The 13,601-nt window shown below is 33.5% G+C and overlaps 1 protein-coding gene across 1 annotated transcript in view; it reads left to right on the forward strand.

Annotated features, from left to right (window-relative positions):
* CSMD1 (CUB and Sushi multiple domains 1) overlaps positions 1 to 13,601 on the forward strand; it is a 1,210,323-nt gene that overhangs the window by 1,150,025 nt on the left and 46,697 nt on the right. The gene's annotated exons all lie outside the window — the stretch shown is intronic.

Below are 13,601 nucleotides of genomic sequence, written 5' to 3' on the forward strand. Positions count from 1 at the left end.
AGTGTAATTAAGGTTAAAAGGGAAGCAAGTCTCCAAAGTTACCCTATTGCTATTTTTCCATTTATGGCCACTGTTTTTATTTTTCCTCAACCTTTGGCTCTGTTTGCAGAATATGTAGCTAAAATCAAATCTTTGGTCTGTTCCACCAATATCTTTATCAGACAGGAAATCTGTTAATCGGTCTATTGTTTTTATATTATATACCCCAAAATAGCTTGTACTGGTGTAGTATGTGCTTTCTCAGTGATGAATCCAAAAAGATGCAGATAATATTTAATGATATTGTGAAATGTTATCTTCTGAATCATTGAGGCAGATTTAATATCTTCTGGCTATTAAATAGATGCAGATTGTCAGAGGTGAAAGGCAGGATGTTAAGTAAATCATGCAAAATCATGAAAGACCATAAAAAGTCTTTAAAGCCTGGAGAAAAGTTTTTGAGGTACTGTATATCCTTTAGTGCTCTTTTTTTGTGAAGACTCCAGAAGGAAATCTGTTTTAACGGATCTAATTTTAAAATGTTGTTCCTGGTCATATTCCCTTTTCAAAGCTGAGGTTGTCTGGGTCCATTTATAACTTTACCAACAGTACTAATTTCTAACTGTGTAAACCAAAAACAAATTAAAGAATGCTTATTCTCTGGAGAGAACCTGATGATTTTACCTGGTATGGAACATGCAAAGAAATAGAACACAAAGATCGATCAATCAATCAGTCTATACTTGTATGTACCTATGTAGCAAATATATATATATATATATATATATATTATACCTAAGATAGAGTTTTGAATGTTAAATTGAAATTGGCAAGGCTGGCAAGATTTTCCTTCTGTGACATAATTTGGCAAATCCTTGCTAAATCATGCGTCCTCTGAAGGGAATATTACACAAATCACAGGTTTTTTCTTTATGCTTATGAACCTTTCAGTTCTTTTGCATGGTTTATATTTCATGCCTGAATGCTGACTACATCATTAAGTAGGTAAATGTTACCTTACAGATTTAAACCCTGTGATTTTAAAATTTTTATCTCATCTTCCACTATTCAGAATACAACTCTGGAATTCTATTGTCCACTCTGATTATACAGGTCCAGCTTTTGAAAAGGCGGTTAGTACTAAAGCAGATAAAATAATTTCTCCATAAATACAATGGCTAGTAAGTTTTCTTGAGTATTTTCTTTCACTGGAAAAATGATCACTTAAATGTTAAATCAATGCAAGTATGATGCTTTTCATCCTTTATAAATTGTTTTTAATGTGCTAAAGGAAATCACAGTCAGTCATGTTGTGCTAAGGATACTAACATTGGGACTAAAAATCATGTAATAAGTTAACTTCAGCTGTTGGTAGCTTTATTATTTCTACCTTTTGGTTTATTTAAAATCATATTTTATTACAATGGCTGTTGCGAAGGATAATACTTATCCTTGATGATTAGCTCATCATATTATTTCAGGGATAGCTGATGCAATATCAAGCTCGTGTGTGTGTGGAATTAGATCCTTCATTCTCATTAAAATAATAGAGATGGCAATTCCCTCAGTCACTGCCCTCAGAATTTATTCAAGCGAGTTAACTGGCGTAGCAATATAATTAATGGAACAGAGAAACAGGAATTAGCAAACTGTTCCTATTTAGGCTTGTACTTTTTTTCCCCTTTTATATTGTTTTGTTTTGTTAGACTTTAGAGAACAAACTCCTCTGTCTCATCTGTGAGGCACTTAAGTGAGGTTTTATTTGTTGAAAATACACACTTTTTCACATATCCTGTAGATGCAGTCTGGATCTGCTCTATTTGACTGCTAGAGGCAGAGATTGCATCGTTTTAATGAAGTTCAACCTCATTTATGAGTTGAGTTACTCAGCTATTTACATTGAACTCAAGTACATTTATTAAAAGGAAAACAAGTGAAAGTGAAAGAAAGGAATTTTATGAAAAATAATGCAAAGACTGAGAAAATTTGAAAAATAAGAAGATAGGAATTCTGAGCCTTACATTTACTCCAGTACACTTCAGTTGTGTCTCCTGTCTACTTTTATTTTCCTTTTTTATTCATCACATTAATTTGAGTTTAATCCAGGCCAATGTATGGTCTGAAATCTTGTTTAGGGAGGTTGGTTTTCTGAAAAGCAGTATTATAGATGCAATTCTACCAAGGTCTATTCACTTCAGAATGGCGACCTCCTACCAGAACAGAGTGGCCCAGAATTCTCTCAGTTGAGTATGTACAATTTTGTCTTTTCTCATGCAGGTCATGTAAAGGTGGACTTTCACCTTTCACTCAGTGCTTCTTCAGCTTGTTCTTCCCTTCACTTAGGATTACCTCCCTCATGGGCTGAACTTGGTTTGAGGAGAGACTGAGAGCTGGGGCTGTTCAGCAGAGACAACAAGGCTCAGGGGGATCTTATCAATGCTTTTCTAAAGGAGGGTGTAAAAAACAGACGGCCAGACTTCTCAGTGGTGCCCATTGGAAGGTCAAGAGGAAAAGGGCACAAACTGAAACATAATAAAAAGCTTTTTAACTGTGAGGGTGGAAAAATACCTGAAAAAGTTGCCCAGGAGACACTGTAGAGTCTCCATTCTTACAAGTGTTCAAAACTTGGCTGGATAAAGCCCTGGGCAAACTGCTTTAGCTGTTCTTTCCAAGTTCAACTATTGTATGATTCTGTATAAATTATGACTAAAAACTTTGGAGAATCTTGCTGAGGTGGTACATGGTGTCTCCAGGCCTATTTTTTTGCTCATCCCACTGTTTTAGGCTACTAGATAACATAGAATTAACAAAAATAATCAGACTGCAAACTTTTCAGATTAAAACAATCTCACAGGAGAAGGTGAAATGGAACCAAATCAAGAGACTGTAACCTAAATAATCTGATCTAGGGTAAGTAGATGGGTAATGAAAGTAACTTGTTAACCATCTCTGCATGACTCTCCAGAACTCAAAAAACACTTTAAAGATACATGTTAAGTAAAGTGGATACAACTATTTTTCTCAAACTAGATGAATACAAAACAAAAGGAAAGGAACTTCAATGAGTAAAAATTTATTCCACATTTCAACTAAACACTACAAGAGATTATCTAAATCCTAAGGTTCTGAAACCCTACTGTTTCTAGCCTGCAAGCATCAAAGCTCATGGTTAACTTGACACTGTTAAGAACACAAGCTGAAATGAAAGGAAAATAGATTTTTTTTCATATATTCCTATGTAAATATACTGTCTTAAAATGAATGAGTAACTGGATTTTTCTAGAAAGAAACATGCCTATATGTTGCTGCTTACAATGAATTTAGGAATTCACTGTGAAGCAAAAGCTTTTGATATTCCTTCAAAAGAATAACAAGAGAATTACACAGCAATCTTGTTCAAACTTCCATACCAGCCAGGCATGTTCCCACAGAACACTTCTCTGCATATGTCTACCTAATTTAATTCTACCTGTATATCTGGGCAAAAGTGTCTACTGTAAGCTGCCTTCCTATAACATCATAGCATAATTGTATTTACATCATTTCAGTGACAGCAGAATTCCATACACCATTTAAGATTTTTACTTCAATAAATACTGTATTTATAGACCATGTGCTGTGTAAATTGCTGTAACATTTTAAAGAGAACTTTGTGGTTTTATTTGTAATTTGATATAGTTTGGATTAAAGAATGAATCTGCATAGTTAAAAATGACTGGAGATTATTTTCGCCAAAAAGGCAAATTGAATAATTACAATTAAAAATAAAATAAAATAAATCTTGTATTACATTATTTACATGAAAGAAGAGCAGAAAGCCCTTATTGGTTAGATTTAAGAAATAATAAAGTGCATTTCAATGGTGAAATAATGCTGAAATGATAATTTTACAACCATGTTTTAAAAAATAAAAATAACAATTCTACCAACTAAATGGTTTATATCAAATTTAGGTTTTATGATTTGATTATAACTTACCTAAAGCAAGTAATAGCACTTCTTCCTGCATGCTCCTTTTCTTCTGAAATTACCTTTTATCTAATGGGTGAAAAACATTTGTATTAAAGTTCATTGTTAGTGATGAATTATGAATTTGTTTACAAAGAGAGTAAATTTTCCAGCTCCTTAAATACACTGCTGGGAAGGAACTGACGTTCCTAGCAAACCCATGTCATTTAATTCAACAGAATTTTATGTATCACCTTTCTTTCAAACTTTGGTTGAGTTCACTTGAGTCAATAATGAACTTGGCTTCACTTCACTGAGACTCTACATGCAGTTACTACAAAATACAGATTACTGCTTAAAGCTATTGCAGAAGATTATTTTATTTTCTTTTGCAACTGAGCTATTATGTATGCATGGGAAAATTTAATATTTTCAGAAAATAAAGCTGGGCAGTTCTCAGGCACTCTTTTGCAATGATACATTGGTTCTATCTATTAATGTACTATCAGTAATAGGTTAACTAAGTTGTCACTGGCAAGAAATTTACCAAAGAAATTATATGAGGTTTTTTTTGCCTGACAAAAAGGTAGTGCAGAGAAAAGATCATATGTGCTGCTTTAGAGCCATATGAGAAATACTTAAATATGTTTGTATGTCCTAAATGCACTGAAATCACTGAGCTGCTTTACAACAGTTTTTCCCCGTTACTCCAGAATGCTGTTATTTTGATAATTTAATAATGATTTAATCTGTTCTGGCAAACTTTTGACACAGCATTTAGCACAGTAAAACATTTAGTCTCTTAAAATGAATGAATTTTCTAATATTGGATCTGCCTTCTGAGATAACATAACCATTAAAGCATCTATGTCTTGGAAAAACTCATGCTCCCACTGTTTCTTTCACAAGTAAAAAAAATTAAAATGGCTTTTTGTGATGTTGGTATACTTTGTGAGATAAGGAACTCAACTTTTTTTAATTATCAAAACAGTAATATCTGTTTTAAAATTGATATTTAATCCTCTCTCTACATATATTTATTTTTTTAAGATTTGTAGTAGTCTTTTCTAGAATGCTGAGATCCCTGAAATATGATTTTAAAATTGTAATTTGTTTTTATCTCCACATGGACTCTTATCTTTGCCTTCATTTGTTTGATAAAGAACATGTCAAGTAGTCAGATTACTTGCCTTTAAACTGGAATGAAATGGCACTGGAAAAATTCTGATAGCCAGATCTCTGTTCTCTTTGGCAAACCTGCCTGAGTAGAATGTGGTGCCACCTGAATGTGCTACCCCAGAACTAGCTATGAAAGCATTAAATCCTAAACAAAATATGTCCAGTGTGGATTTTTTTCCTTTAGCAATTTGGAACTGCTTTCCATTTTATCTTTGGAAGCACTGAAAGCCAAGAACTGCACTTTCTACTTCTCATAATAACCACCAAAATGACAACTGAATCAGATGGTCTCATCAGGGCTCTGCACTCCTGATTGCACTGCAGGTCATTTTTCCATGTATTATGCTTAAACTAAGAACTACTGTATTAAACACAGCACTTAATCACATCTTCTAGAATGCAAGTATTTGCAAGGAGATTTTCTTGCCCTGATATCTTTGCTCTGGCATTGGATAATCTGTTTTATCTCTTGCTGTCAGTTTATAAGGCAGTGTCAGATTCATAATTATGTCAGGAAGTGTATATCCTTTGCTACTGTTCCCTTCAGATTCCATTATATCTTCTTATAAATGAGCCTTTAGAGCTTTTGTCCTATTAAAAACATGCTTCTTAAAAACAGAAATGTTTTACTGGGGAGATCTGTTTGGCAAAGTTGCAGAGGTTTGAGCTAGCTCACATTCTCCACATTCTGTATCAGTAAGCCCAGGCTGTTTGTTGCTAATAAAGAATTCAGATCTCTATTCATTTACCCTGGTTTTATACTGAATTTACAGTTTGAAAGTTTTTTCTTTATCTCATTAGTGATAGAGTCCTGAAAACACATTTAGACATTTTGCCTTATCAAGAATCTGATATCTAGAAGGAACTGTCAATTTTGTTGTGTTTTCATTAGTGGGTGTATCATTTGAACAAGTGGTTCAAATAATATGTTCCATTCCTTCACTGGCAAGAAAAATAACCTTTCTGATGACATCTGATAGAAGGGTGCGAGAGATTGAGACTGATGACCAATTCATCTCATCCAAAGATAAAGGAACTGTGAAATTAAGCAGTTTTCTATCTATGGTGGTATCAAGGATTCATACGAGCTGAGAAAATTTTGTGGTTTTTTCAGTTTAGTTTTTCCAAAGTCAGAGGCCTTTGTTGAGACTTTTGTATCATTTGAATGTTAGATAGGCCTAATCTGTTCGTGTTGATAGCATGTTGATATCCTTCACAAGAACAATTAGAGTTTGACTGTGTTTCCTAAATAAAGAGGTGAGGTGCCATGGGAGATACCCACACAGTGTCTGAGACATTTACCTGAAACTGGCAGAGATGACACAGGACTTCTAAAAATTAGTCCTGCACCTCTCTGAAGTGACACTTGCCTGGAGATCAGGCAAAGAAATCTCAAGAGGTAGTAGAAACATCTTTTGGGGCAACTGAATAAGAGTTCTTCTCCCATGTGAGAATCAATGCTCTGATTAAGAAAAATCTAAAGAGAAAGACTTTATGACATGACCCCAGAGTTTCCACTGTTATGACAAAAGTTATTGTGTTGATACTGCTTGTACATAGATGTCCACAAATAAGTTTACATGTAGACAACATAGAGAGCAATGACAGGTAAGCCCTTTACCTTTCTGATCTATCTGCTAGTGTAATACCTGGGTTCATGCTGGGGATGGCATAGGAAGAAGAGATGTTATACATATCCAAGAGACAAATACATGCTTTTTAAATTAGCTAATCTGGTGTTCCAAAAAGAAGTGTTCTTTTATAAAGTTTTATAAAGCTCAGTTCAAAGCTTAAAAAAAATAATTGCAAGTTCATGGAATTTCTTTTAACATACTTATTACTCCATTTTTACTTTAGTGTAGAATTAGCTAGTTATCAGAGCACTTTGGCAGAAATTTTCCAGTAGAAAAGATGAGAAATACTGCATTTTTTGTAACAATGGAAGAATATTTGCCATGTTTTATCAGTGGCAAAAATTTTGGGATGCAATTAAAAGCAATGTGTGTCTTAGCTTTTAATCTCATAAGTAAACAATATTGAACTATATACTTTATTGAATCTATTAACCTTATTTAAAATCTTGTTTATACCAAGATATTATTTAGCAAATTGTTAGTGTTAATTTACACTATTACCATCATTTATACCGCATTAATTGCAGTGAAAATTTCCTTGGTCTAAGTTCATCAGGAACATGGTGTCAGGACCTTATGTTTTGGATGGACTTTACTAATGTATGTAAAACCACAAAACACTCTCCTTCTTAAATAAATGTTTTAATATTGTGGTTTATATGGCTAGAATTTCTGTGATAAAATCACTCTTAAAACTGGACCTCATTGACAAAATAAAAATTAAAAAAAAAATGGACTGCTGTGTATTTGAGACTTTGGCAAGGTGAGGTTGTAATTTGAGCAGGGGACGGTTTTGTTTTGGGGTTTTGTTTTTTCTTCTTTACTTCACTAAGAAGTTATCATTGATGTGTATTGCTGGCTTGGCACTCAACTTTACTAAAATTCAATAGGCTAGCAATTTTGTAATTGTGCTTTCACAAGCAGTGCCTCTTTTATTATAGACAGTTTCTTAGAATTTCTCATAAAGTCAGAGTGAATTCTCTGCTCTTGTTTGCTCTGAGTGCCAGTCCCTATAGATGTGCCACATACCAACATTAATACAATACTTTTCAAATAAAAAAGTTTTAAAACACTATTGAACAGATATGAAACTTTTAAAAAGAAGCTTAACGTTGTTTCCGTTAAGAAAATAAAGAAGAGAAAGAAAGAGCAAGAACAAGAAATGAAATACTGTGAATTATATACTTTTTGATGATCATTCAACTTTTAAGCAGAAAACTGCCTAAAGGGCTCTGACATGGTCTTTTCACTTCTTTGTCCTCAAGGGTTTGAATCTATTCAGTATGAGGTTCCAAAGCCATCAGGGCAGACTTGAAGCATTCTCTTGCTTTTCTCAACAGACTAAATTGAGAGTGCCAGAATTCATTTCCCATGTAACCCTTGACAGCTGTCATTGAAAGAAAGCAATCTCCATCAACTCTTGCTGTGATTTACAACCGAGTCCCCAGGGTGAAAGGCAATCAGGGAAAACTACTGCCTTAGTTCTGTACGCTGGCCAACTCAAATACTTTCCTAAAGTACTCCTTACTGCAGCCCTTTGTAGCTATGGCACACTCATGTATATATACATTTTAAAATCTATAGCTGATGCTAAATGACACTGCAGGCATAATCTTGTTAACTTTTTAGCTTGGGGGATAGTATTCGCTTGTGTAATCGTTTGATAAGACTTCATGTGTGATGCAAGAATTCTGTGGCACAGAGCACATGCTTAAATTATGCATTCAGTGACTATAGTTTATTCACCACTGAGTTGGCTGAGCAGATACTACTGGTATAAGAATGAGAACACTGTATCATACAGACAAATTGATACTTTGGGACTGTAGCATATTCCTTGAAAATTCCGTATTTCTGCTCTGTGGGGAAAATTGAGTTTTTCTATTCTCCCTATTGTGTTTCAAAGATGATTCAGATAGAATTGCTTTTGGGTAGCTTTAGGGCAGCACATCTTCGTGAAACAAACTTCTTTTTTCTTAATATCTAATACTGGTTTTTCAGAAGCTAACTTGGCAGGCTTTTATCCATTAAACTAAAGTGTCAATTTTAAGCAGTTTTATTTTATTTAAAAAATTTCAACTGTACTAAAATAAGGAACAGATGTTGTGAATGCTTGAAAGAATTAAACCTAGGAAAAAACCTGAGTTATCCATAGGATGGGAAGAATTTTTGAAAAGAATTGTATTAATGAATGTGCAAACCATTCAATAAATGTGAGATTTTTGCAATATGCTTCAGATTTTTCTTCTATTTTAATAGAATATCTCAATATTAAAATTGGAAGAATTTGGCCAGATAGTTTCAATGTTCTGTTTCATTTAATCTAGTGTATATTTGAGTGCAGTAACAATGATTTTTGCTAAATTAAAGTGGAAAAAAAGTTTGCTCTTTCTTTTGAATAAATTCTAAAATATCATTTCACTGTTTATTTTACTGCTTTTTACTTTTTCTGTATTTTTATCTGTGCAGTATTTAACTGTGGGGTTTTTTTTAATAAAACAGTTTCTCACTTTGATCTAGAAATAAAATACATGGTTAAATACTATGGTTTAATATTATTTTTAAATAAATAGTACTTTCCAATATTCTGGAGTTCTCACAACTCCCAAATTAGACGAATGACTGATAGTCCATGAAACCATGGCAGGTTCTCTGCATTTTTGCTCTGGAAGGTTGTTTTTTTTTAAAGGTTTGTGCGTGTAGGTACCTCGTATCCTCCCCATTCCAGCAAAAGAGAGTACCAGGGCATTTGCCACATTTCTGTCCCTCATTGAGAACTTCAGACGAGGCGATACTTTTCTCCCCAGGGCAGCCCTATCTTGGAGGCACTGTGTGAACTGTGTGGGTTTTTTCATGGTAGAGTGGTTGCAGAGCATTCATTCCGTCTTCACACTCTTGAGAAAACATAGCAATGACTTTTTAAAATGGTGATGGTAGACAAACTCTGACTTGGAATGTGATAAAGTCTAAGCTCTTAATCAGTCTGAAGACTATCAAAGTGACTTCTTTTAAAGACTGTTCTGTGTTCTGAAGGTGGATATTCTTTATAGTTCCTGTTTGCACTTTGTTGAAGAGCAGAAGTTAAGATTTTTTTATGGTCAGAAAAAGGTGTAAGAGATCATATGAGTCTCTAACATAGTCCTTAGTGCCTTCAATTACAGTGAATAGATTTGATTCCAGAAACTGCTCCTAGGACTGTTCGTTTTATCCTGTTGCTATTTAATGTAGGAAAAAAAATATTGAAAGGTTCTGTGTATCAGAGATGATTTATAAACAGGTTTATATTTTCTTATAAATGGAAAACTGTCCAAGTCAGAAGTATAAACCTAGGAAAAAGGTCAGATCTACAGACCGTCTTTTGATCCAAAGGTATTGAACAAGCATAATTATGCTACTCTGTTCTTGCCAGAGCTGAAAGTAAGGTGTGCGATTAAGTTCCTTGTATCCTAAGAGTAACGAAAGCAAAAAGAAACATAATGTCAGTCTGGCAAACCCAGGTATTGGAAATTGAGAACAGACATTCAGTGGGTTGCATGTGTATCTGTGTCAGTAGATTCAAAGTCAGATGGACCTGAAACAGTATTGTAGATTACTAAAACAGCACCTATACACTGCTTAATGCACACATAAAATATTTTTTAAAATTGAAAGAATAATATATTCTGATAACATTAAACAGCTTATGATCATTAGAAGTTAAGAAAGCCTACAGTATAACATGTGCATTCTTGCTATACTTAAAGCTTTTAAACATTGGAAGCAGAAGAGGGTAGCTTCTAGTCTTGTGAGGGTGAGTCAATGCTCTGTCTTCTATTCATTATCATCTGATCTAGCTGAGCAATATAGAACCCATCTTTCTAATATATCCTGAACATAAATTTAGACCTCTGTTTCAAAGCTTTCATTTCAGCCATTGTCATTACTTTATTTTGACTAGTTTTAAAGGAACAAGAATCTAACTTTTTTTGTTTGTTTTCAAGACAGCTAAATCCTGTAAGTAGCTTTGTGAATTATTTCTAATTAAATAGCAAAAAAAATTTGCTTGAGCAAAATTAATGGTTTTGATGCTGGTGTATTTTTCTTACCTGAATAAAATCTAACCAGGAAAATACCCCAAAACAACAACAACAACAAAAAAAAAAAAAAAAAAAAAAAAAAAAAAACCAACAAAAAAAACCCCAAAACCCCACCCCAAACATTTTTTTTTTAAAAAGGAAAAGTACCTTTTTTAATCCAAACAATTTTATTTTCAAGCATTTATGATAAAAAAGAGTTAAACCAAGGGCAAACCCCTTATGCTTTCCTGTGGCATTCAGTGCAAAAGCTTAAGGATGAATCAGTTTGAAACTGCATGTACTGCATGTCATTCCAGGAATTATGTCAAATATATACTTCAAATATATATTTTTCAGTCTTCAAATTTGCTTATGTATTTTTATTTCTGTGCTAGCGTTATGTAGGAACAAACTGACTGAAAATTAATGAAATTAAGTTGAAAATGAATGTGGAACTTTTTTAATTTTAATGGCTTCATAGGCACTATTGTAACTTTTATTTTCACTGATTCTGAACAATCATGGTTTTTTAGACATGATCCTATTAGTATAACCTGTTTGTGTTAACATCTAGAGCCCTAGAAAAGAAGTGAAAGGGCAAGAAACTTCATTCTCAGACCCAAAAAACCCACAAAACAAAACTCGAAAAACAACCCAACCAAAAATCTTACTAGAAAATAAACTAAAAATATAAATTGCATGAAGGAACATTCTTGCAAAAAATATTTTGAGATCACAAGATGCTAAGTTAGGTAGACAGAGAATATGAATCTTGTCCTATAGCTTGGAAAAAAGTCCACTAATATGTGTCCACATAAAAATTTCAACTAGTTTTGAGTTTTTGTTAATGAAATCTCATTGTAAAAGTATATGTACTGTTTAATCTGCACATAGCCAATTTCTAATGCTATAGTACTGAGTTAAAGAAAATGTGGATTATATTAAATGCATGCTACTAAACATGCACCTGTACTATGGATCTATGTGAGTTCAGCAACGAATTGTAGTTCCACTGGATAAAATTTCTAATACAGAAGAGTTTTAAGTATGATTGATAAATTGATATTAATTCACCTTGAACTATTACAGGTTTTTGGGGTTTTATTCCAAAGGATTTTTACAGTCACAGAAGACGATGAACTCCCATACTTTTTCACTTGTATAGAGGTTATTTAAAGGAAGCATAGACGCGGCCATTGTCTACTGGCACCATGCCAGATAACAAGTGCTGATATTCTCTACTTCATGTTGACACTGATGTAGCTTCTAATGTTTAGGAAAGTATATACATATGTAGAGAGATTGAGTTTAAGGATATGTTTGTACAAGGCAATGTAACTATGCAGAGGATGCGGGCTGGTTCTAAAAGGAGAAGCTTTACAGCAGCATCTACGCAGCACTACAGCATATCTAATTGCCTAAGAAACAGGGTTAATTAGGATGCAGTGTGCATTGCTTCTGGGAGCTGTGCTAGTTTCTGTAACAAAGAATGGCTCTGTGAATACAGGCATAAGAGCTCGTTCCGATCTAACTTAATATTTTGGTAGGGCTTCATGTCAGTGGGCTGTGTGTTTTACAATTTTTGATTTATGTTCCTGTTCCACAGTGATAGTTGGATTGCCAGTGAAAGAATTAGACTGAGCTCAGTGATTAGTAATAATGGAAAAAAGCAGCAACAAAGAATGTGTAATGTAAAAAGATTAAAGCATCTTTTTTGATAGTACTCTTAAGTAGAGATACCCTGATGAATGAATTTCCGGTTCTTCAAAGCAAGTACAGAGACGCAGACTGCCACATGCAAATCTTTCACAGCTTCCAAAGAGCAGTGGAATTTCAGAATTTAGCAGTTTTCCGTTTTATGGCACTGAAAAAAAGTCAGGAGGTAAAAAGGTATTTGCTTCTGTCAGTGAAATCCCAGTGTAAACATGTTTACTTAACCTGCACACATCTGATTTATGTATAATATTTATAAGGTTGTAATACTCAAAGTTTCAGTAAATGTTGGTAGTACGAAATACAAGCTAAACTGTTATAAAGAAAGCTAAAGGTAACTTATCTGGTGAATTATTTGATAGGATTCAGCATAAAACAGAATAGGAGTAATTTCAGTTAGGAGACTCTGTAGCTTTACTACTACTTAGGAAAAAAAACCACAACAAATCTCTTCTATTAACCATCTCTCTTCATCAGTCTAGATAATGTCTTACTAATACTTTATGTAGGTCATTGTGATACCTAATATTTTTAAATGTATTCTGCTTTTCTGTGTAATTTTATTTTCAGTGTTTTTAGTGGCAATCAGTAGATGGAAAGTAGGTGTACTTCATGCCAAAGAATGTTCCCCCTCTCCCCCCCAAATATTACTTCTAAAATGCTTTTTATAAAGGAAAAAATTGGGTTTATATGGGGCGTTCTTTACACCTAGGTATATGCTTGCCTGGAAACCATTGCAAGATTGAAATCTTGAGCATTCAATACTTTTAAGGTTGTGCATTTTAAAAAGAAAGAGAAATTAAAATAATTTTACCTGTTTTTTTGCCCCAAAATTAGACTTTAGGATGTTAATATTTCTTTAAACTCATGATACTTTTTAGCTGACAGAATGAAGTATTCTTTCAATGAATGAACTTTTGCAATAGCTGACTTGTTCTAGTGTATTAGCTAATCAGTAAATTTAAATTGTACATATAATAAAACTTATTGAAAACTCTTGAAAAAAATATGATGCAAGATTAAAAAAACAGTGCATTGGTGACTCTGTGGGTCTTACCTCTAAGATGATAATACTGTTGCTCTTTTCCACTGG

Source organism: Falco biarmicus, chromosome 6 (assembly GCF_023638135.1).
Source record: "Falco biarmicus isolate bFalBia1 chromosome 6, bFalBia1.pri, whole genome shotgun sequence".
Lineage (NCBI taxonomy): Eukaryota > Metazoa > Chordata > Aves > Falconiformes > Falconidae > Falco > Falco biarmicus.